The sequence below is a fragment of the Lissotriton vulgaris genome, chromosome 1_1, assembly GCF_964263255.1.
Source record: "Lissotriton vulgaris chromosome 1_1, aLisVul1.2, whole genome shotgun sequence".
Classification (NCBI taxonomy): Eukaryota; Metazoa; Chordata; class Amphibia; order Caudata; family Salamandridae; genus Lissotriton; species Lissotriton vulgaris.
This window is the reverse complement of record NC_141685.1, coordinates 1,973,297,776-1,973,321,984: the sequence shown is the minus strand read 5'-3', so window position 1 is coordinate 1,973,321,984 and position 24,209 is coordinate 1,973,297,776.

Genomic DNA, 24,209 nt, shown 5'->3' with positions numbered 1-24,209 from the left:
TGGATTTTATTAAAGACACGGAGGCTAACATTATCCCAACCGTCCCTCCCTGGAGGGAAAATGAGGATTAATTTGGTTTACAATGCTTTTTATGCCTTTTATTATCTTATGTTATCCATATCTTATTGTGCTTCCTTTTGAAGGATACTGTGCTCCTTTCTTGATTTACTTTATTTTTGTTTTCAGACAATTCGAATTGAAGGATCTCCATGGATTTTTCAATGTTCGCTAATCCCTCGTTCAAGATTACAGATTAATTCTTCATTTGCAGCTTGATCTGATGTTCAGATGCAAAGACGTTCAAAGGAATCTAGGGAAAGATCTTACTGAGTAGCTGCATGGTCCCATAACAGGTACCTGCAAGAGTTTTCACCTGTTCTTCCATTGAAAGCTTATGGTCTATTCTGACCCCTAGGTTTTAAGCCCACCCTTTAGGGGCCGGAGCTTCTCCTGATTCTGACAGCCACTAATCAGTGTTTCACAGCTCTTCTGCCTTGCCAAACAACAAAATCTCCGTTTTAGAGGAGTTAAGTTGCAGGAAGTTCTTCCACATCCAGCTGGCAATGCTCGTCATACAAGTAATAAACTTAGCTTTGGTTTGGGTTGTTCTCTATGTGTACTATCAGCTGCGCATCATCAGCGTAGGATATAGTTTCAAACCCGTAATTTCCGATTATAGATTCCAAGGGGGTAACATAAAGATTAAACAGCATAGGGCTTAATATAGAGCCTCGTGGAACCCCCATGTCCACTACAGTTATCTGTGAAACAAATGTGTCCAACTGATCGCATTGTGTTCTGTCGGACAAGTAACTCTGAATCCAGTCAAAGGCCAGGCCTCTGACACCAATCTGTTGAAGCCTGTTCTACGGGATATGATGAGAGATGATGTCAAAGACTGCCGACAGGTCAAGCAGTAGTAACATGACTGAAGAGTCCTTGTCCAGTGACATTCTAAGCGTGTCCGTAACCTCTAGTAGAGCGGCCTCAGTGGTATAGGATGAACAGAACCCGGACTGGGATAGATCTAATACTTTGTTGTATTCTTAATAATTAGATAGATGTCAGTTAATGATTGTCTCCATGATTTTGGAGCAACAGGGGAGAAGAGAGATTGGCCTGTAATTCTGTGAGTCTGGAGGATCTGCTTAGGTCTTTTTAAGCAGAGACTTAATGCCTGCATTCTTCTATTTGCGTGGGAAAGTCGCACTCGCTAATGAGATATTACATACCTCTGAAAGTGAATCTGCTATGACCGGGGATAATTTAGACATAATGATATTGATATATATATACCTTTGGTATGATTGGGATTAATATATGGTTGGTTGTAATATGAGACAATTCAAGGACATTTCTGATATATTTAGAGGATGATTTATACTATGATACTAATTATGATGACCAGGATGACGAAAATATAGCAAGCAGCAAAGCAGTAAACTGTGCTTTTAGCATTCCGAGGTCGCTCCTATGTTTGCCCCTGGCCTGCGACAGCACCCAAATTCTTTGTGGTGGTTTACACCTCCATTTTAGATCAGTCTGTTAAGACAAGAATTAGAACTACCATGGAGTAGGCAACCAGAGCCACAATGAACGCAGAGTGTTCTAGGCCCTTTATCTCAGATAAGGCAGCTGCTATCCCTGGTATTGACCTAAAAGTTGTAACTTTGTTTCCAGTTTTAGCAAGGATCCTAGGAGGGGAGTTGACAGGGCCTGGACATTTTGCAAGGACAAGCGTTTGGACACTTCAGGACCGCTGAAAACATTATTATGCTTGGTTGGGCACCAATAGGGGGCATCTAGGTGGGCTTGGAGGGCAATTTTCATTCTGGGCAACATGCATTCTGGTGTGTCTTATGAGAGAAGGAAAGAGGTGTTGTTTAGAATAGACCCTAAACAGGGGGAACTGGCAAGTTATGATGTTGGATGAAATGTGTGAGGTCATCATTCAGAGATGAGTTCATGTACAGGTCTTTCTTCCGGCAGGTTTCCTGCAAGGCCAGCAGGTACAGCGGGTACAGCAGCCACTTTGCTGGCTGTGCAGGACACCTCAGGCCCTTCTACTACTTCAGCAGTTAGCACAGATTCACAAGACCAATGTTCTTCCCTCATAGAAGAAGGGGTGGTCAATTTTGTATCCATGTGGGACAAACACAGGGATGGGGCACCTGCAGTATGAGTTCTTTTCCTACCCTCTGAGAAGGTAGAGGGCAGGCTAGCCATGTTTCTACTCGGAATCCATGTAAAAAAATCAATGAAACCTGCAAACAATGTGGGGGTTTAGAATAGATTTTTTATGCAATTCCTGTTTGATGCAAGCTCCCAAATCCAATTCTTGAAAGGTCTCAAAACATCCAGGACTTGTTGGCAAATGAGGTAAAATATTATTCTTGTTCAAAACAAAAACAAAAAATGTTCAGACCAGTTATAAATCTGAAAGACCTGAATATTTTTTGTGTGACAGGCATGTCAGTATGGAAACAAACATCAGTCTTTAGGAGATCATAGTTCCAGGAGATTGGATGATGCACTTAGACCTGAAAGATGTTTATTTGATAATCCCAATCTGTGTGGAACTCAGACACTTTTTTCAGTTTTATTGGCTAGGGAAAATGTGCTGGTTCAGGTCCTTCTCATTAAGCCTGTCTTCTGCCCTATAATGTTTCACCAAACTCCCAAAGCCGTGGTGACCGCTTTCTGATCTCAAGAGGTAAGAATAGTGTTATATAAGATCTATGATATTTCTGGGCCAACACAACTGTTAGTGAGCCAGGTACAAGAAGAGGTGGCAAACACTGGAGTTAAAATAGATGTTGAAAAATCAGACTTAGATGCCTCATGAAGAATGGATTTTAGGGGTTTGATTGGACTAAAACAATAGTTTTTTCCCTGTTATTTTACTTGTAGAGGCAAAGTAAAAAATGATCAAGAAGGAGCTAAGAGTGGCATTTACTAGGATGCAGCTATTCCTCAAGCAACTGCCTAGGCGATTGGGTCTCCTGTCTGCATCTACTGAGGAGATATTTTAAAATCTTCTTACTACAGAGATTAAAAATGAGACATGATGAGAATGGCCTGAGTTATTCAGAGATGGCTCCTTTAGTCCAGGATGTAAGAGTGGAGGTAGTTTGGTGGTTAAACCATTTTGAGGCCGGGAATGGAAGAGCCATCTTCCACACATTCCCAAACCTTGTCTTTGAGCGACATGCACGTCTCTACTGATGGGAGGCAAGGTGTGGCATCTTCTCAACTGGGGTGGAATGGTCAGCAAGAGAGAAGCAATTGCACATACATTGTTTACAGTTCCTTGCAGGGTACTTTGAAATCCAGACCTTTTTAAAGAGCAGAGCATGGTGAGTTGTGCTTAACCAGGGTAGTGTACATAAAGTAGTATTGGGAGGAATGAGGTTAAAATATCTGGTAGAGTCGTCCTATAGAGTTCTGTCTTAAGTAAGAGGCACCTTTGGTAGTATCTTACTTTGGTGGTAAGCCACCAAAGTAAAAGTCTGTTGTTTCAGAAACTTGGGTAACAGAAGCAAATGGAAGTATGACGGACATGTGTTCAAAGTTATGAACAGACTCTGGGGACTGCTAGATATTACTCACTTTACTTCCAGACTAACAACTCAAGGCGAAAGGTTTCCTAGTTGGAGACTGGATCCAGAGGCTTTAATGACAGATGCTTTTCTCTAACATTGGTCTGAGGGAAATCACAATGCTTTTCTTTCATTTGCCTTGATCTCCTGATGTCTGGTCCAAGTTTGCAGGCAGGCAGCTAGTTATTGATGAGCCCTTGTAGTGGGAGTTACAGCCTTCTGGTTCAGGGTAAGTTGATGTTGGTAGCATGGTGCCTTTCAGGGTGGCAATGGACTAGCCAGGACTTTCAGAGTCTGCTTCTGGGTATATTCAGGCATTCTTGGCTAGGGGCACAGTTAAAGCTTACTAATCAGCATGAATAGTGTGCAATGGCTGGTATGTGGATTGCAGTCCGGTTCCTATTTTTAGTAGCTATCATGGAGGTTTTGAACTTGTTGGCATTCCTAGCAACTGTGCAGAGGTCATATAGGACAGTGGGTGTCTCCTAGTCATGAAAAAGTTGATGGGAAGTCTACAGACATAGGAAGATAATGGATAATTGTCAGTGAAATTTCCATCAGCCAATTTAGAATCTATCATGTTTAGTGTCCTTAAAGAGGGGTTCATTTTTCAGGGCTTTGGATATCTTTACAACACAATTTTCTCCAGGTGGGGTTCAGTTTGACATCAGGAGGCATACTAAGAATGCTACCACTTTAGTTTTGTTTCCTGCCTTATGGGTTCAGTCTACATTGTGTGTCGTATAGTGTCTCTAACGATATTTGAAGGTAACTAAAACCTTGAGAACCTCCTCCACAAAGTTAGTAATATCTGTGCAGAAGCCGTTAAAGGCTGTTTCTGGATGGGTTCAGAGTGTGATGACTTTGGTGGGAGCAGATACATGTCATTTTGGAGCAAACTCAATTGGAGGGGCATTGGCTTGAAAAGCCTTTGGGCTGGGGCAAGTCTAGAGGACCTCCTGAAAGCAGTCAATTTGTTTTGGGTGTCAACATGTAAAACATTCTTCTGTGAATTGAGCATGCTGCAGAAAGAGTTGGGAATATGTTCTGAAAATGCATAACATAAGCCTCCAGTCTTGTAATGAATTGCAGATCCTCTAAGTGAATTGGGAAGTACAGTCCTGATTTTCTTACAAGTGAGTTGAGAACTATTCCACCATTATTTACACACCCATGGGTTTGTTGGTAATGCATATATTGTATTCCTTCTTTCTACCACAAACCAAAGCTAATCTGATGAAGAGCTGAGGTGGCACATTCTCTTTGGATAGACAATGCTAGGCCTATGGAGCAAACGTTTAAAAACCGTCAGAAGGAAGGAGGAACTTATGTGGTTGCTTCTCAGATTTCTGTTGTCGTTCTCATTATTTAGATTTACACATGGAATATGAAAAAATGTTCGGACATCAAGAAATAAGAAAGTGATTTGTGCAATGACACTATTTATAGTGTATTTCTTTGTTTATGATTTGCAGTCGTGCTTATATGCTGTTTAAATTCAATAGTAAAAAAAGAGACTGCATAATTCATCCCTCCTTTGACTTTTATAAAATCAGGACTCTCCTTCCCAAATAGTGGAATCTACAATGTTCTTTATTATTTACTTTCACCTTTATAGGCTCTTTCATTTGTGCTTACAGATGACGCGTTTTGCATAATTAACTCAAAGTTGTAATAATTAAGCCGAAAGAAAATAGTGTTAAATGTCTACATGTGTCTGGAGGGTGAACAGACCTATTATTCTGAGAGTAGATGTGTAACCAGTGGCTTCTCCTCTGTGAGAGTCAGTCAGTGAAAAATTAAATGATAATAAAACAACAATATCATTTTATTTTCCACTGACTGACTAAGCCAGGGAGTCTTCGGTTGGCCGGCGCCAGGCCATGGCAGTTAAAAGGCGTGATGTGCACTGTAAAGTGCACAAATAAAGGCCTTTTTTGCATGCGTTTACAAAGCATGCCATAGCAACGCATTTGTTACAATGACCGCATTGTTATTTTACATACCATTATTACGCAAGTCAGAACAACGACTTGCTTTTAGGGGGTGCTGAATGTTGGAATAGTATAATTTACTATTCCAACTGCAGTCTGTGCGGACACTAGGGAAGGTGTTGGATTTTAAATCCAACACCTTCTTCCCCCAATGCAAGTCGTTCTTCCGACTTGCTTTGTAACAATGTGCAAAATAACAACCCAGTCGTTGTTCAGCATGCAAATAAAACGCTGTTTACTAAATTGTGCATGTCGGTTCGTCTGGCCATCTTAGTTTTCTCCAACACAGCTGTCTTGACAGCCAGTTTGGAGAAAAGCCTCAGGGTTCCTGTGCCTGAGCGATAGTCAGACCAGCCAACTTAGGCCAAACCCCAAACTGCTTTCATGCTTGGCATAGCATGAGAGCTGTGTCTATATTGAGTGGGGAGCCTATGCTTTGTGCCCTTGTGACTGACGGTAGGAGAAAAGAACTGAGGTCATCACTGGTGTCAACTAGTATAATTCTGCTGCGTGATGCAGTCTATTGCAGAAAATTTCTGAAAGCAGTTACACTTCCAGCAAAATGCTATGACAAAGAATGTGTTTAGAAATTGGATATTGGGTGGCAGGACAATCAATATGAATTACCAACTATCTTAACGTTAGCAAATGTTCAACTTCAGCATCATCATGTCCTAGTTTTCATTGTTCATTTGTCAGAAAAATAAATAAAGCCATTTGGTTTATCCTTAACGGAATTCACAAAAGCTTTGTCATATACTATGGACTGAACCCAGGTTTCTTTAAATTTTTATTAAAGATAATGAAATGAAATGAAAAGTGATGCTTATATACCGCAACTGTCACTCCTAACGGAGTCTCCTGGTGCTGTAAATGACAAGGATCAGTTGTATAGATTAGGACCTAAATTAGGTCCAGGCAGCAGGCATCAGATGTTCAAAAGATCCATGTCTTTAAAGCCTTTCTAAACTGCCCCTCCTGTTTGATTACTCTGAGTTCCTTTGGCATGCAATTCTAAGACTTTGCTCCCAGTACCGTAGTTGATTTCCCACCTCTGGTTGTTAATTTGAAGCCTGGCACTTTGAGCAATCTTGCAGCACCTCATCCTAATGTTCTTGCAGTAGTGTATGGTTTGAATCTTGCTGAAAGATGTACCGGACCCAGGTGGAGGTATGCTCTGAAAGTCTTCAACAGTAGTTTAAACAGAATTCTTTTATGAACTGGGAGCCAGTGAAGGGTCTTCAGGGCGTCCGAGGCCGACGCTCTACGAGTAAGCCCTAGGACCAATCTGGCTGCTGCATTCTGTGGTCTCCTCATGGTAGTTTTATTAATACCAGCGAGAAGACTATTACAGTAGTCCAGCCGTGATAATATGAGAGCCACTACGACTGTTTTCCGAACGGTGAGTGGGATCAGATTGAAAAACTTTTTCAGGGTTTTTATAAGACCAAAACAAGTTCCAGTCACCTTCAGGACATGGGGTTTAAAAGAGAGGGAAGAGTCGAACCAAACACCCAGATTTTTTGCAACCTCCACCTTTGATGCGGGGGCTGTAGTGTTATCTGGCCACCAATCCTTTGGATGGAAAGACATTGTTTTTTCCAATAGGTAGCATTTCTGTCTTGTCAGTGTTACAGCAAAGATGATTACTTTTTCATCCATTTGATGACTGTTGTAAAACAAGCTTTAAAATGTTCTTCAGCATCGGTAGAATTATTATCTAATGTCAGGATCAGCTGAGTGTCATCAGCATAAAATGTAATTTCAATCCTGTAAGACGAAATCAACAAGATAAGTGGCGCCAAATAAATGTTAAATAAAAGTGGACTAAGCGAAGCCCCCTGTGGGACCCCCGTAGAAACGGTACATGCTGGTGAGAGAAAAGATCCCAACAAGATGACCTGCTTCCTATTTGACGGGAAGGATGTAATCCATGGCAATGCCGAATCAAAAATGACACAAGATCTCAATCTGGCTAGCAGGATGTGATGCGAGATTAAATCAAATGCGGCAGACAGGTCCAAAAGGATCAAGACTGCCTTCTTGCCGTTGTCCGTTATAAATTTCCGGGTGTCCGATAACTCGAGTAACGCCGATTCAGTCGAGTGTTTTGGTCGGAAGCCTGATTGGTGTGGATGGAAAATCCATGTTGACTCCGAGAAACTAGAGAGTTCTTTATACACTGTTCTCTATGTGATCTTACCTAAGATTGGTAACAGGGATATAGGCCTATAATTAGAGAGATTAGAGGAATCTACATTCGATTTTTTCTTCAGTGGCTTCACTCTGGCAAATTTCCATTCATCTGGTACAATGCCGGTGGATAGTGAAGAATTTACAATATTTTTAATCACCGGAATCACAATATTGATGATATGATGTAGGAGGATCGGGGAGCAAGTATCCAATGTGGAGCCCGATTTACAGGCCAATATCCACTCGTTGGTCTCGGAAAGCATGGCATTTTGAAAGGCTTGGAGGCCAGGCCTGCCCTCTCTATATTCTGGCACCTGTCCCTCAATGTGCTCCAAGAGACTATGGCTCCCATTATGATGGCGGGCGGATTGCCCCCGCCAGGCCGGCGGTAGCCACTGCCAGCCTGGCGGGCGCAATCCGCCCACCATCCTTGCCGGAATGACCCCCCGCCATATTAGTATGGCTGGGGGTCCACTGTGGACGGAAAGACCGTCCTCTGCTTTTCCGCCCTGGTCGCCTTGCGACTGGGCAGAAAAGGGTTCTCTATGGTGGCGTGTCTATCAGACACCGCCAGCCATATTACAATGGGCATTTTCAAAATGCCTTTCCCTGGCGGCATTGCCGCCGTGGAAATGCATGCGGAGTCTGCTTTGGGGGCCCGTTGCAGGCCCCCAGGGACTCCCGGGGGTTAGGGGGTGCACAAAGGGGGGTACCTATTGTACCCCCCAGCATTTCAAAGAACAACATGGCAGGTATTTTTATCATTGCGGCGGGCGGTGCTTTTAGCACCACCCGCCACAATTTTAAAAATACAGGATGCGCCCGCCACTGTGGCGAGCCCATCCTAATTTCCCCCATGGGAACCCCGCCCTTTTGGTAGGCGGTCCCTTTCCACGATGGGATGGTGGGCGGGCAAAGTCCACCCGCCATCCTAATGGGGTCTATGGGTCTCAAGATTCATTTGAATGGCCTTGATCTTGTCTTCAAATTATAATGCGATTTTGTTGCCTAACTTCTGAGAGGGGGATTTCTACATGTAAATCTTTGGGATCTGTGAAGGATTTTGAAGGATTTTACAATTTTGAAGAATTCTTTTGATTATGCTCTGCCAGAGCTATATTACTATGGAAGTATTCTTTTTTTGCTAATTTAGTAGCTGAATGGTATCGTTTCCTGAAGGTTTTAAAGGCCTGTAAGTTGGATACTTCATATCCCTTTCTCCATCTGTGTTCTAGCTGTTTACAATGCAAATGAAGTCCCTCAAGTTCTTTTGAAAACCATGGATCGTTATGAATTTTCTTTTATTCATTCTTACCGTGCTCTCAGTTGGAGCTAATTCATCGCTTATATACTTGATCCAACTATGGAACCGGCGAGAGTCCTCTCCTGGTTCCCCCGTTAGTATTGTAACAGTGTCTTGGGCGATTTATGGTAAGGAAGGATTAGTGGCTAATAGTGGCTAATAGATGCCATTTCCGCCTTGGTGCCCCTATGTTAATCTTCGTAGCCACACAATCTTTGTTAAGGATTGGAAAGGCTAATGGAATAAAATAGTGGTCAGAGCAGACCTGTGGGATTGGATGTCCAGTCTGGAGTGAGAGGAGGTTGGTACAGACAGCATCCAACGTATGTCCTGCTCTATGTGTTGGTCCCTGAACCACTTGTTTCATGCCCAGCAAAGTGACCATTTCTAGGAAGGATGTAACCCCTGGAGTGTCACTGCATTCCAGATGCAGATTAACATGTCCAAGCAGCTGGAAATTTGAGTATCTAAGCAATGCTTTACGGAGAGCATCCCCTAACGAGTCCAAGAAGGAATTACTGTTGCCTGGAGGGCGATATATTAAGGCCCCAGAGAAGGAGAAGGACTTATTAATAGCACAGCAAAAGCCCATGTTTTCTGCTCCTCTAAGCCTGTGTAAGTGTTCCATTGTAGGGTCTCTTCTCTCTATGTAAGATGGCTACTCCCCCTCCCCTATTGTCCTCGCTGTCTTAGCTACATATTGTGAAGTTGGGCGGCAGAGCAACCACAATATCCGGGTTTGAGCCTTCTTTTAGCCAGGATTCAGTAACGCATAAGAAGTCTAAACCGTTATCCATGATCAGTTCTTTAATATCAAAGGCATGTCTACCTAAAGATCGTGAATTCATTGGCCCCCCTAGTACACGTAACTGACATTCCCGGCATGTTATCAATCCTCTGATTTTGTTGTACTTCTGTATAGTGTTCACAATGTTTATTGGTATATAATTCATGCAAAGAATTTGCTGAAAATGTTATACCTGGTTGAAAACTGGCAGCATGACTGGCACTGGTGGAGTGTCGGAAACTGACGGGCGCAGACGGGCTTGCCTTTGGGGCGCCTTCGGCGTGCCGCTGGCATGCCCGCTGCACGTTAGCGCTGTTCCCTCCATTTATGCAATGCTATTGGGTGATGTGGCGAGAGACTAGACCGTCTCTTTAACAAAATGGCGGCCGTTATTGTCCCACCAGAAGTGGGGGGAAAATATTGCGTCAGCGCTCCCTCCCCACAATCAGCAAAAGATGTGGTGGACCGGGGAGAAGACGCAAGAGATGCTGAGGCCCCAAACTAAGGAACAAGGTAAGCGTCCTGAATACCCCCTGTGTCACCCTTCAAGAAACGCAAAATGCACAGTTTAACCAAGAACAGTTGCCCTTACAATTATTTGGCACACAAGGTAGTTACAGAGCTGTGAGTGTTAAGACCTGCGGCGCAGTGCACGAAAAGAACGTAATTTAAAACAAATATAAAACAATGAGGTTAAGTTCTTAAGATATATGATAAACATTTATTATTCTTGCCATAAAGTTAATCTCATATGAATGGTGGATTTATTTGACTTTTCTTCCATAAATAAACACTTTACTGGTGGAGATGGAAAGGGTAATCAGTGGTGAATGTTATGGATGTTGTGTGCCTATAGCGGGTGGGAGAGTGGGTGGTTTACAGCTTTGTTTGGTTATGAAGTCATGGTACCCTTCACTGCCTCTTGCCTCTAGTGACCAAAAAACTTTGCTGCGCTACCCGGAGTTCTGAAAATGGCAGAGTGCATTACTTTGTGCCATTCACTCTGATTTTTAGCACAGGTGTTTGTCCCCATCTGTAAAATCAGCACGAACTGCACCACATGCAGCGCGATAGGGTGCGGCTTATTTCTGCTGCTCGAGTAGATGTTATAAGATGTTCTACTCGAGCAGCAGCTTCTTCACTGCAAATGGAAGGTTTCTTAATGTGAGCTGTAGCAAACATCCACGACCGCCCGTGTTGAGAATTCTCACCAGGAGGTGGTTTGGAGTAAGAATTTCCTAGCTCACCAACTTAATGTTGGGGAGCGGGAGCTCGAAAAAAACTCTGCTCTTCTGAGTTTTCCAGAACTCCTTGTGCTACACTGAGTGTGGAGTGGGAGAAACTCAGTGAGAAGAGCAGAACTTCACAGCCAGGCCTACCTCTTACATGAGTTCTTCAAAGTTACCTTCTAATTTGCCTGATATTGAATATTGCTCATTACCACGCATGACATTACATTGTGGTATTTTAGAAATTATATATATATATATATACTATCATACATGCCTTTATAATGTGTTAATGTGCTCTGATAACCATAATGAATCTACCCCTACAACATATGCTTTTACAATATATGTTTTACAATTTATATAAAATTGTATTTTTGTGAATAAAAGAATGCAACAGAATATAAGAAAAGTATATTAACAATGTATTTAAACAATGTGAAAACGTTGTCAAAAAAAGCGCCAGCATACTCACAGAAATTATGGTCAAAATATCAATTATAACAATTAATAAAAAAAGCCATAGCCGTGTATTGATAGAATAAAAATACATAATATGAATCATATTTTAAAATAATAATGGTTACACATGATAGAAACATATAGGAAAGCATCCTTCAGGTGGTGGTCACTTGCTAGGCAAACTCTGAGGTGATAGCACAGGTGACAGAGTAATGGGAGCTTGAAATTAAATAATGTCATCTACCCAACCACTCACATAGATACAAGTATAAATAAATGAAAACACATAATAAGCGATGTATATGTAGATAACATAATTCCCAACACACATTAGTCACAAATAATTTATCTTTTTGGTTCTCTTCTATTTTCTCTCAAATCTATAGGGGAAATTGTTCTGTAACTTCTAACGAAAGTAAACTTCTCAAAACATTCTACAAACCCTACGTAAATAAATACATCTGAAAACCAACAATTAGGAAAATTAACATTTTTATTTTCCTCTAGAAAAAAATCTAATAAAAAGTAAACATTTTGAGGGGAATGAGATTAGGAAACCCAATTTATAATGTACAAATATTTTCTCTAATTTTTTTTAATATATTTTTGCAGATTGAAAAAGAAGTTCTGAGTAAGATTACTTCCTTTGAAGAACAACTACACCATAAGTAGACCACTTTAAACCCCATGAGAATTGATAACTTGAAAAGAATTAAAATAAAATAAATATTTGTAAAAAACTGAACTGATAACTAAGACCATAACAACTAATTCACCAAATTGATAACTCCTTTAATCTCTCTCACATGTATGTTAATAACAATTCTCAATTTTCAAAATTTCAAAATACAACAAAAAAAGAAGGAAATCAAAGATGAAAATTCCTAGTTTTCGGTTTTTTTTTATTTACAAACTCATTTTTAACAGATTCCATCAAACCCAAGAAAAAAAAATAATTTAAAAAAACGTTCAAATCCAAAAGACAGTAAGCTATAGCAGTAAACAGTCAGAATACAACACATTATTATTAATTGTGCAATATAAAATGCTTTCATATATTTCATATACAGAATTAAAAAAACAATAAAGTTCCTCGGGTCTATTTTGTGCATCCCAAGAGGGGGAAATACTTACTCAAGCATGGGGGTCTCTTTATTATAATGAGAGACATACTGAACCCAGGGCTCTTGGAGATGTGTGAACTGTTTCTCTACCTACTGCAAGGGTAGAGTGATTACTTTGGAGAACTATACTGAAAGAACCTCAGGGCATTACCAGTCTGCCTCTGCTACTCAAGTTGCAGTTAAAGTGTTCAAAAATAAAACTCCACTTATTACTACATTCAATGGGCCCTATGGTGCATGTGGAAGTATGAAGAAACATCCATATATATATTGCCAGAAACATGCCTGCCAACTCTAATTGAAAAAAAATAGTATTCAGAAAATAAAGTTCATCCTCCCCAAACCAAAAAGCATAGTGACATAGACATACATGGATATCCAACTCGATTTTTCAGTCCTGAACGACTTATACTTTATCCTATCCACAACCCTCAAAAGATTACTAATATTTGGAAATCTCCATAATATAATCACATTAGAAAGTAGTACATTTTGAATGATGGATGGGCTATTTAAAACAACACTTTGTCCATTTACTCAAATTGCACTATTCACTCTAAACCAAACCATTCACCATGCTATTACTGTGCACTTTTCCTACCAAATAAGCAGTCTTCTACCTACACAGATTTGTAACAGGTGTAAAGGTAACACACAATTACAAAATACCTGAGAAAAGGTAATTGACTTTGAAATTGCTAAGATTTCAGTTAACAAAAAATATTCTAAAAAGTCAATTCAATAATGTTTTTGATACTTTTCTCAGGCAATTTTGCAAAACATTAAAACAATATCCTTAGCAGCAGACTACATGATTGATATGATTGATAGTAAGCTAGCTCCGAAGTGTCAGAGAAATGCTCCTCTAGCTAAACAAAGGAGTGATTTTTTTTCAGCCATGTTGCCAAGCCTAAGTCCCAATCAGGCTAACATTATTGATTCTATCCTGACAAAGCTGTTGAAGAGCGAATAATAACAAACAACAACATTTTATGTAGTGAACTTAAACTTTCGTACAGAATGTTCAAGGATAATATGTTTAGGAATATGTGTAAATGTAAGCAACAATATATCATGGAACCTAATCCCATATAAGCACACAAGAAAATGTGTATCAAATGTCAGTGTTCATGAAAAGATGTCAACTTAAAAGGTGAGCATGTAACATTGTGGAGTTCTCTCTCCTGCCTAGTGTGACCACATAACACCTCCAGGTTTCTGAAGTGGCAGTGAGGGTATGAGTTGTTATGGCACACTAACAGCAGATGTTTACAGCAATTGGGATCGTTTTTAAGTTAAAGACCAACAGCACAATTATTTTATCACATCGACAATTTATTGCATTTGCAAACCTTACATGCATTACTTTTTTGCATTTGACATATTTGGGGATTTCACAGTTTTCACAGTTTTCACTTTAAAGGCGGCTTAATGGCAGCAGCTTCACACCAAAAATGTAACTTTCTTGCTAAAGAGATTTCTAAGCATCAGCTTCTCATTTATCCTGTAGACATAATGGGATGGCGAAACTGAACGGCAGGAGTTTGGTTTGGTTTCTAGGTGGTTTAACGCTATTGGTTTAACATATGTGGTAAGGAAAATTGAGAAATGTGGTCCAATCTGACAGGTCATATCCAGGGGTCAGGAAGCATGGGAATGATTGTCTCTGCCACACACCTCTAATTGCACGATTTATTACCTCAATTAGGCTCCAGCATGTGACACTTTCAGGAACTTTCCTCGTCTTTTCTTGTGTGCTACGTTTTTCCATTTAAACTAAAAAACACATTTTGTCCGCTGTCGACAAGGAATAGGTTGATGAAATTACCAGCTGAAGATTGAGTAGCAAAACTGGACATAATTGTCCCTCTAGTCAACTATAATCTATGCCCTATATTTATGCACTTACGTGGAAAAAAGAATTATGCCGCTGGATTCGAGTCCTCATATCCTGTATTTGGAAACTGTGTTCCCGGAGGTCGCATTTCAGATGTTTATGCATTTCTCCTACTTCAAGCGCCCAGCGATAGCAGCACTTGCACGTTTTTTTCATCGAAAACATACCTTTTTCTCTGTGAATGGGAAAAGAGTATGTGAAACTATTTTACACATTTTTATTGTTTGTCTGTTTTCGGACTAAGGTTTTGGAACCTCTTTTTTAGCATAAATAGTAAACGAAGACACAATATTTATTTCAGAATGCCTGTTTATCTAATTATAATTTTATTTTGTTTTTACAATCACAGAAACACTATCCATCCGAAAAGACACTGCCGATCTGTTTCTCCAGTTGGTCCTCTCTTTCTCATGGACAATTCCAGAAATGCTCATGTTTGTATTATAGTAAAGTGATTACCTCTGAAATTCACCGAGACCCCTCCTCAGCCTCGTGGGTAGCAAGGTCACGTGGTATCCGGTGTGGGAAATTTCTTTTCACCCCTATCTTGACAAAATGGTAAAAATATGTGTTTAAAACATATTTTTGCCATTTTGCCAAGGCAGGGTTGACAAGTGCCATCACTGAGGGGGGTGACAAAATGGCAAACATATATTTTTAAAACACATATTTTTGCCACTTTGTCACCCCCCTCAGTGATAACAACCGGGGCGGCCCACACCCACCGCGCCCCTTCACTACACCCCTGCCTCGGCTTGCAGTTGGCCTACCAACAAATGCCACATTGCAGATCCCGCTGGACATGCCACCCAAGGAACAATCCTTAATCAAGCATTGGCAAAGCCTGTAGGTCTCGACAATGCATGAGTTATTTGCGTTGTCAATGTCTTTTAGCCGTATTGTATAGAAGCACGGATGCTGTTCAGCATGGCTGAAAGTCCTTGAAAAAAGCTCAATGATTTGGCCGCCACTGGCCGTGTCAAAACGCATTTTTATCTGGTAGCAGGGGTGGGACAATCAAGACAGCATGGAGGCGAGGCAAGCAACATAACACTTTAGCACACCTGACATTGACTATTTTGTATGGTAAATATGAAAACAGCAGAAGTAATAATAAATCCACGTTTACCTCAGTCAGGCATCTTCAATCTTATAATCTACCCATACAAGGTGCTTGAAAAATGGTAACGCTTGAGTACACAGTTATAACCTTCTGAATGTTATTTTCAAAAAGCTGCATGATTTGGAAATGTAATCCTGAATTTTGTGTACAAGACAATAAATACCAACGAAAATAAAAAAATAACGTGAACAGCTCAGAAGTATTACATTTAACTCTGGAAGCTACAACAGTCAGCCCTGGTTATACTGGGCGCCAATCAAGCATTTAGAAGGTTTCTACACCTTGTTTGGAATTCATTAAAAAAAAGATATTGTTTTTAACAGGTGCTAGAAGATTCATAGGAAGTGGCAGAGAGAGGCGTTAGACTTCTTGGCTTAACGCCTCTCTCCGCCACTTTGGAAACGCGAGGCTGCATCCTATATTCAAGGATATGGCGCAGCCTCGCGTTACACCCTGCGATGACGCTATGTTTCACAACTTAGCAAAAAAACAGGCACCCTTGCACCAGAGTGCAAGGGCCTTGCACCAGAATGCAAGGGTGCCTGCAAGCAGTGATGTTTGTTTATGTACAGGAAGGTGTCCCTTCCTGCACATAAACAAACCTAAAATTCCTGCTTGTACCTTACATGTGTGCTGCTTTGTGGAGGACACATGTAAGTTACAAAATGACATTTAAAGAAAATGTTTGTTTATGTACAGGAAGGTGTCCCACTCCCCTTTGCGCTCTGACATCTCTTGTCCCCAACCAGATGCCGTTGAATGTGCAAGCAACACCGGGAAATACTATTTTTTAGGTCTCGGACTAGCGTCCCACGCAGTGGGCGGAGTCCGAGATTTTATGTCTGCAGTATGGGGGCTTGAACTCGCCCCTCTTTTCCATTGGCTGGCCTCGTAAATGCTGGCCAGCCATTGGAGGAGAGGGGCATCACTCAGTTCAGGCCCCGCCTTGACGCGATTCGGGGGCGTTTTTCTCTCTTTTTTAAGCCCCGCCCCTTTTCTAGTGGTGGACGTTACACCCTCCCTCTCGCCGAGGTCCGAGTCTTTTCCTCCTGTAATGTACCTTTTGCTACCTCTTGTATTTTGTTTGCTCACAATTGTCACTTTTGCCTCATGGAACTTGTCGTCTGCTTTTGTAACGTGTTCACTCGTATCCTAATCTTCTCATGGATAATTCCTGTTCCTATTGTGAAGCGCTCTGACGCACCACCTGCAGTGACCTGAAGGGGCCGCCGCTCTGCCCGCGGCCACCCGGAAGTGCTTCCCTCCAGGACCCGGAGGAGCTTTGCAGCAGCCGTTTCAGGCCGCCACCCTTCTCTGAGAGGTCCGGAGCACGTCTGTCTGCTGCGTAATATTTATGCCTGATCGCGCCTGCGCCTGCTGTATTCTTTCTCTGCCTGCTGAGGCTCTTCCGACCTCAGCTGCTTGCTGTATCTGCTGATTTTCTTCTGTGCCTGCTTTTTGCCCGCTTGCATCTCGTGGCCATGGAGTCTGTGCTTTCTCTCTGCCTTTTGGGGTTGTTCCAGCTGCGGTGAAGCCGTATCCGAGCTTTCTTTGTACGCCTGTGGGGCTGGCTCCCTTTCCTTGCCCAAGAGCTACAGATTCAGACGTGCTCTGGGAGAGTCTCGGAACCGGTTCTACGGCTTCTGTGCAGATCCGAGACCAGCGGAGACATAGGCAGGAGGGGAAGGCTCGGGCTTGTGCTCTGCGCCAAGTGGGACCGTGTGAAATACTGAGGGATCCTTCGTAAAGACAAAAGCTGGCAGGCCAGGGGGAACAGTTGTGGAGAAGTACTGAGTGAGGATGGGTGCATGGCGGGATGTTTACGCGGGGTGGGGGCAAGGGTCAGGGTGCACACATGCTGGGGAGAGGCTCTGAGCAGAATGTTTACATGGCGGGGCTCGGGGATGTGCCCACAGGGTGAAAAGGATCCTGCTGACCAGCATGGGGGGGGCAGATGATTAGTCAGATCCCAGACGCCAAGTTCATCCCTGTCCCTTCACTTATTCTCTAGTTCAGCTTGATGATTTGGGTAATGTAAAATATGCCTTTGTGAGCTTGGCAGTCTAAAACTGCCCGCTGTCTCGTTATGAAGGAGGAGGAACAGGGCATTTAAATCAGCGAGACGAAAGTGGTGCCCTCTTATCCCTGCCTTGCAGCAAGGGTCCTTAGAATGTCCTTTTGTTCGACTTCTGATTGCGTCTGGAGACCTAAAGATCTGTGTTCATGCCCTAGATTGCACCTTTAAAAGGGCCATCAAGTAAATGTGAGTGCATCCCTCCCCCCCTCTCAAATTATGCTTCACCAGGAATGAAGATCTGCAAATATCCCCTTGTTTGATGTACGGCTGCACTACGAGCTTTAACATTATTGACCACTAGATCGTACCTTTAGGGGCAGTCCATAAATAGGAGTCCCAGCCCTGCTCCCTTAGCTCTGCCACGTCAGCAGCCAGGATCCCCAAATGTCCCCTGTGTCTGATCCACAGGTGCGTGTTGACGTCTTGTCTAACTTTATTAACTAGATTGTACCTTTAACCGTCCAATCAACCGAAATACATCACAGCGAGGATCCATAAGTGCGCTATTTTCGATGCTGGCTGGTGGGGTCTCAAACCATCTGTGGCGTCATTCTTTCTTTAAAGGGGAACTGAGATCAGGGTCAGCAGCTACAAGAAAGTATTTTATTAACAGCAAAGTCTAGGTGCTCTGTTACATGGGTCACTAACTGAAACACGTCATTAACAGTACAATGAAATGATGCTGGTGGGAAATCCAGTGGGTGGGGTTGCGCTCTCCCTGTGCACCCCTGTTCATTGAAATGCTAATGCATTTTTGCCCCTTCAGTGGGGTTTGAGGCTCAGTTTATGCTGGTGTATTATTCCTCTCGTGGTTAATAGAGTTCAGGCGGTGGTGGGGCTGCCACAGCAATCTTTTCCCTTCCTCTTCAGGGAGCCGTCTTGGAAGCGAAGAATGGAGACGTGCAAATTGTTGTTAATTGGGGTTTCCAGTACTTGCATTTTTTTTATTTTTTTTATTTTATGCGTTTTTATATAGCGCGGACTTTACCCAAAGGTGTCAGAGCGCTTCGCAATGGGAACAGTAGCGTTACAAGAGGATACAATTACAGGTTACAAATTGTATTATCTCCGCCCCTGCTCCCACGTACCCAAACGCCACAAAGAAATAGTTGTGACTCGGTGCAGACTTTCTCCAATGCAGGCTGAGTTGGCCCTGCCAGGCTTGAAACAGAAGGCTCCGCCCTGCATATAGTCCCTCTTCCACATCACTCCCTGCCACCTCAGCAGACAGTAACCAGAGACCCTCCAGCGGCCACCCCCGTGGTGGGAGGAGCCAAGGGGTTCAGAGGTCTCAGGAGTGAGCCAGGGGCTGGTGAAATCTGAACCCTGGCAGGCTCTGCCTCTCATCCTCCATGTGCAGAGTGCCGCCTACTCCGGGGGTACGTGTCAGGGCAAGAGAGAGGACCCCCTAGCCCCATGGGTGCTTCTGTAAAGATCCCATCCGGTTGCGAAGAGACCGTGTAATTACAGGTAGCATCTCACCTGGATGACCTGGCTCGAATCTATGCTGCTTGCCAACAACTACCCCATCGCATCAACGGAGAAGCAGTACTGGACAGGCTAGTGGCTAAGTTTGTCCCTTTAAAACTGATCAGAGCGGAGTTATGATCCTAACTGCCCTATCTTCTTGACAGAATTGTGTGATCCTGAGCAGATCACTAGGATCTGCAAACAGCTGATCGCACAGCACAGACTGAAAGTGTTGTAAGCATAAAAATAGACCGGACTGTATTTGCCCCGTTCATAAGCGCCTAGAGGCCACTCACTTTGCTGTGTTGCTCTGTACAGGTGTTCACCCTCGCACACAATAGTGCCACTGCTTGTCAACCCGGTTTTTGTGCCTCTGTTCCCCCGGTTTTTCTGTGCCTCTGTTCCCTGCTTGTCATCCCAGTTTTTCTGTGCCTCTGTTCCCTGCTTGTCCTCCTGGTTTTTATGTGCCTCTGTTCCCCCGGTTTTTCTGTGCCTCTGTTCCTGCTTGTCATCCCGGTTTTTCTGTGCCTCTGTTCCCTGATTGTCATCCCGGTTTTTATGTGCCTCTGTTCACCCGGTTTTTATGTGCCTCTGTTCCTGCTTGTCATCCCGGTTTTTCTGTGCCTCTGTTCCCCTGCTTGTCATCCCGGTTTTTCTGTGCCTCTGTTCCCTGCTTGTCATCCTGGTTTTTCTGTGGCTCTGTCTGTGTGTGCGTGGCTCTGTCAATGTGTATTGCGTATGTGTTTAGGGATGTGCCTGTCTCTTGGTACAACTTCGTGTAAATTGTGTAAAATGATGTGCGTGTGTGGCTGTAAATCTGATTTGACAACAGTAATGTGTATGTGTGTGGGTGTATGTGTGTGTGTGTATGTGTGCTTGTTGTCATTTACTGTATTTGTGGGCTTCCATTCCATGTGCACTTTTGTGCCTGTGTCTGTTGTGCTCCGAGTTGCTTGTCTGCTTTTGTGTCTAAAACCTGTGTCTGTTTGCGTCTATCTACGTATGGAAGTATGTCTGCGTGCCTGCACTCTTGTGTAGGTGGCAGTGCCTATTCAAGTGTGTGTACATCTGTGTGTATTTCTATATGTGTTTCTGTGTGTATGTGGTCACGTGTCTGTGTATGTAATGACGTGTCTATGTATGTGTTTCTGTGTGCGCCTATGGTCATGTGCCTGCATGCCTCTGTACATGCTTGTGAGTGCATTTGGCCATGTAGTTGTGAGTATAAGCCAGCTAATGTATGTGTGTGTCTGTTTGCGTCACAGTGTGTCTCTGCGTGTTTTCTTTGCGTGCCTGTGTATGCATCTCTGAATGTATGTACATGTGTGTCTGTGGCAGTTTGCCCATGAGTGCATGGGTGTGTCTATGTGCAGCTGTGGTACTGAAATTGTTGTATGTGCGTGTGCCGTCTGTTGTGCATGACTGGTGAATAGAACAGAGGGGGGAGGGGTTGACGCCTATCTCTCCTTTATCGATAAGGCCTGTCACTTGTCCATTGATCTGACCCTTCTATCACCCTCCCCCCACCCCCACCCCCACCTCTGCCTCTTCAGTCAAATCTAAGACTAGCCTGGAATCCTTTTAGGGATCAAAACCCCATAATGCCAGACCTGGCCTGGGCAGGGAAACAAGGCCTGCCTGACAGCATCCTTACCACCAAGAACCAGGACAGAGGGGGACAGGGGGATTATGGAGGTATTTAACACAATCTCTATATTAGGAATAACAGGAGACATCGTTCTATGCTTAGAAAATGGCACGCAGGATGGGGCCGTTCTGGACAGATTGGCACACATTTTGAGCCATGGCACACACAGGAATAACTAAGAAGTCAGGTGGTGTGTGGCTCTCTGTGAGTGTGTGTGTGGCTCTCTGTGTGAGTGTGTGTGTGGCTCCCTGTGTGAGTGTGTGTGTGGCTCTCTGTGTGAGTGTGTGTGTGTGGCTCTCTGTGTGAGTGTGGCTCTCTGTGTGAGTGTGTGTGTGGTTCTGTGTGAGTGTGTGGTTCTGTGTGTGTGTGTGGCTCTGCGTGTGTGTGTGTGGCTCTCTGTGTGAGAGAGTGTGTGTGGGGCTCTCTGTGTGAGAGTGTGTGTGTGGGGCTCTCTGTGTGTGTGTGTGGCTCTGTGTGTGTGTGTGTGTGTGGCTCTGTGTGTGTGTGTGTGTGGCTCTGTGTGTGTGTGGCTCTGTGTGTGTGTGTGTGGCTCTGTGTGTGTGGCGCTGTCTGTGTGGCTCTGTGTGTGTGTATGTGTGTGGGGCTCTCTATGTGTGGCTCTCTGTGTGTGTGTGTGTGGGGCTGTGCGTGTGTGTGTGGCTGTGTGTGTCTGTGGGGGGGCTCTGTGTGTGTGTGGGGGGGCTCTCTGTGTGTGTGGGGGGCTCTCTGTGTGTGTGGGGGGCTCTGTGTGTGTGTGGGGGGGGGGCTCTGTGTGTGTGTGTGGGGGGGGCTCTGTGTGTGTGTGGGGGGCTCTGTGTGGGTAGCTTTTTTTGTAAGTGGCTCTCTTTGTGGGTGGCTCTGTGTGTGTAGGGGGCACTGTGTGGGTGGCTCTGTGTGTATGTGGGTGGCTTTGTGTGTGTGTCTCTGTATGTGTGTGTGGGTGGCTTTGTGCGTGTGGCTCTGTGTGTGGTTGCAAATGCAATAGGTCTCACATTTGCAAGAGATTAAGCTATTGGCATTGTAATTGACAATGCCATTTATTAATATGTTTTAAAAACTAAGACATAAATAAAAATGTCATGAGCAATGCCAATAGCTCTAACTTTAACAATGCCGAGACCATTGCATTGTAAATGCTTGTTTTAAATACCTCTTGCTTTGAAGTTAGATGAAGAAAAGTAAACAGACTCCCTTAGAAAACAGCATCTGCCATTTGATATTGGTCTTTGAATGCACATCAAATGTGACGAAATAAGCGCAAGATTTACAGGGATATTTACAGAAACGGAGCTTGGAGTAAGTGAAAACATGAGCACTTGTGTGAAGTGCACAAAAGCAAAGAAAAACCTTTTCCAAAACAGTTTCTAAAATGGGAGCTGTGGATTGATAGTAGTAATTGGTTCATGCTCTCGGGGTGGTCTAAACACAGGAAGAGGCATGATGAATAAATGCCAAGGACAAATGGGAGGAAGAATTTGAGAGTCACGATGTAGCCAGCAAACGGGAAGCCGCTTGGCGGCGTGGGCTGAAGAACACATACTGAATGCTAACCCTGGACATAACACTATGCTACGCTAATGGAGCATACATAGTTTGTACAAATTCTCGCTCTGCAAATTGTGCGTAGCACAGTACAAAAACTATGCTTAATCACGTAGCGTAGCAGCTAAATCAACAACATCCTCAGATGCTTTGATAAAGCAATTTTACATGCTAAAGAGCATATAACCAATTCACAAAAGTGAAGTTTTTCATTGAAAACATTAGGCAATGAAAGAGGTGATGATTTTGGGGTCCCCCTAACCTAGGGGGAGGACCAAGCAGATGCCTTGAAGCACAAAGAGCATAAACAAAAAGCACATTGTGTTGAACTTCGGTGGTGGTCCCATCCTCTTAGGACCACCCCAAGCACAGTTATTGGCAAAAAAACAATCCCAACCAAAGGCCCTGCAAAGCATTATGTGATGAGATTAGCAGTGGGCAGTGAATTTTTATAGTATCCAATATCAAAATAATTCTATAAAGAGCGGCAGTTCAACTAGTCGTTACTAGATGTCCCTCATGAGTCAAATGTGAAAGCATTGAAATTATTCTTAGATCAAGCTGCATTTCTACTAGTCGTTACTAGATGTCCCTCACAAGTCAAATGCCAAAACATTGAAATCCTTTCATCAAGCATTTGCATTTGACTCGTGAGGAACATCTAGTAACGACTAGTTGAACTGCCATTCTTTATAGAATTATTTTGATATTGGACACTACTATATTTACAGTCCACTACTAATCTCATCCCATACTGCTTTACGGGGCCTTTGGTTGGGATTGTTTTTTGCCAATAACTGTGCTTGGGGTGGTCCTAAGAGGATGGGGCCACCACCGAATCATTCAATAAGATGTGCTTTTAGTTTTTAAGGCATCTGCTTGCTTCTCTCCCTAGGTTAGGGAGGATCCCAAAATCATCACCTCTCTCACTGCTTGCTGATTTTTCAGTTTCACTTTTTTGAAAGTACCATATGCCAATTAGTATATAAAGATAGAGAGGCATATTAGCAAGAAGCTTGTTAAAATTATCGCCGTTTTAGCGGCAGGAAACGGCTGCTAAAACAGCGATAAAGGGCTGCGTTATAGAATTCCAATGGAAGCCCAGGTTAGATGTGCAGGACATCTAACCAGGGTTTCTATTGGAATTCTATAATGCATATTAGCAAGCCCATTATCGCCGTTTTAGCGGCAGTTTCCTTCCGCTAAAACTGCGATAATTTTAATGAGCTTCTTGGTAATATGCCCCAGAGATATTTATTTTATAATAACTGACACTGTGCAAGATGCCATTTGCAAATATTTCACAGTGCAGACAAGTACACAGTGTTGTCAGCTACGCTACCCAGTACTACGTGTAGTTCAAAGTATACTATGTGCAGCTACGTGTAGTGCTACTAAGCAAACTATGCCCAGGGTTATTGAATACAACAGTCTCTTTAAGATAGCGCATGTGCTGCCTAGCCGAGAATTAAAAAGAGTGGGGGAACTAATTAGCCTAGCAATGCATGATGGCATCACATAGAGTGCAACAGTCCTATCTAAGCCTTCCCTTTAAAGTGAATGAGTACATTTCCATTCATAGCAGCCATCCAAGGTTCATCAAGGCAAATACTGTGATGGTTCTGAAGGACTAACAGGCTGGAGTTGTGTGGTGTACTGCCATTCAAAACCTTTCTGTAGCAGTTGTTAGGTGAATGCTTGACTCTAGGATAGTTTATTGGAGGTGGCTGATCTTCTCCAAAATCATACCAACCTAAT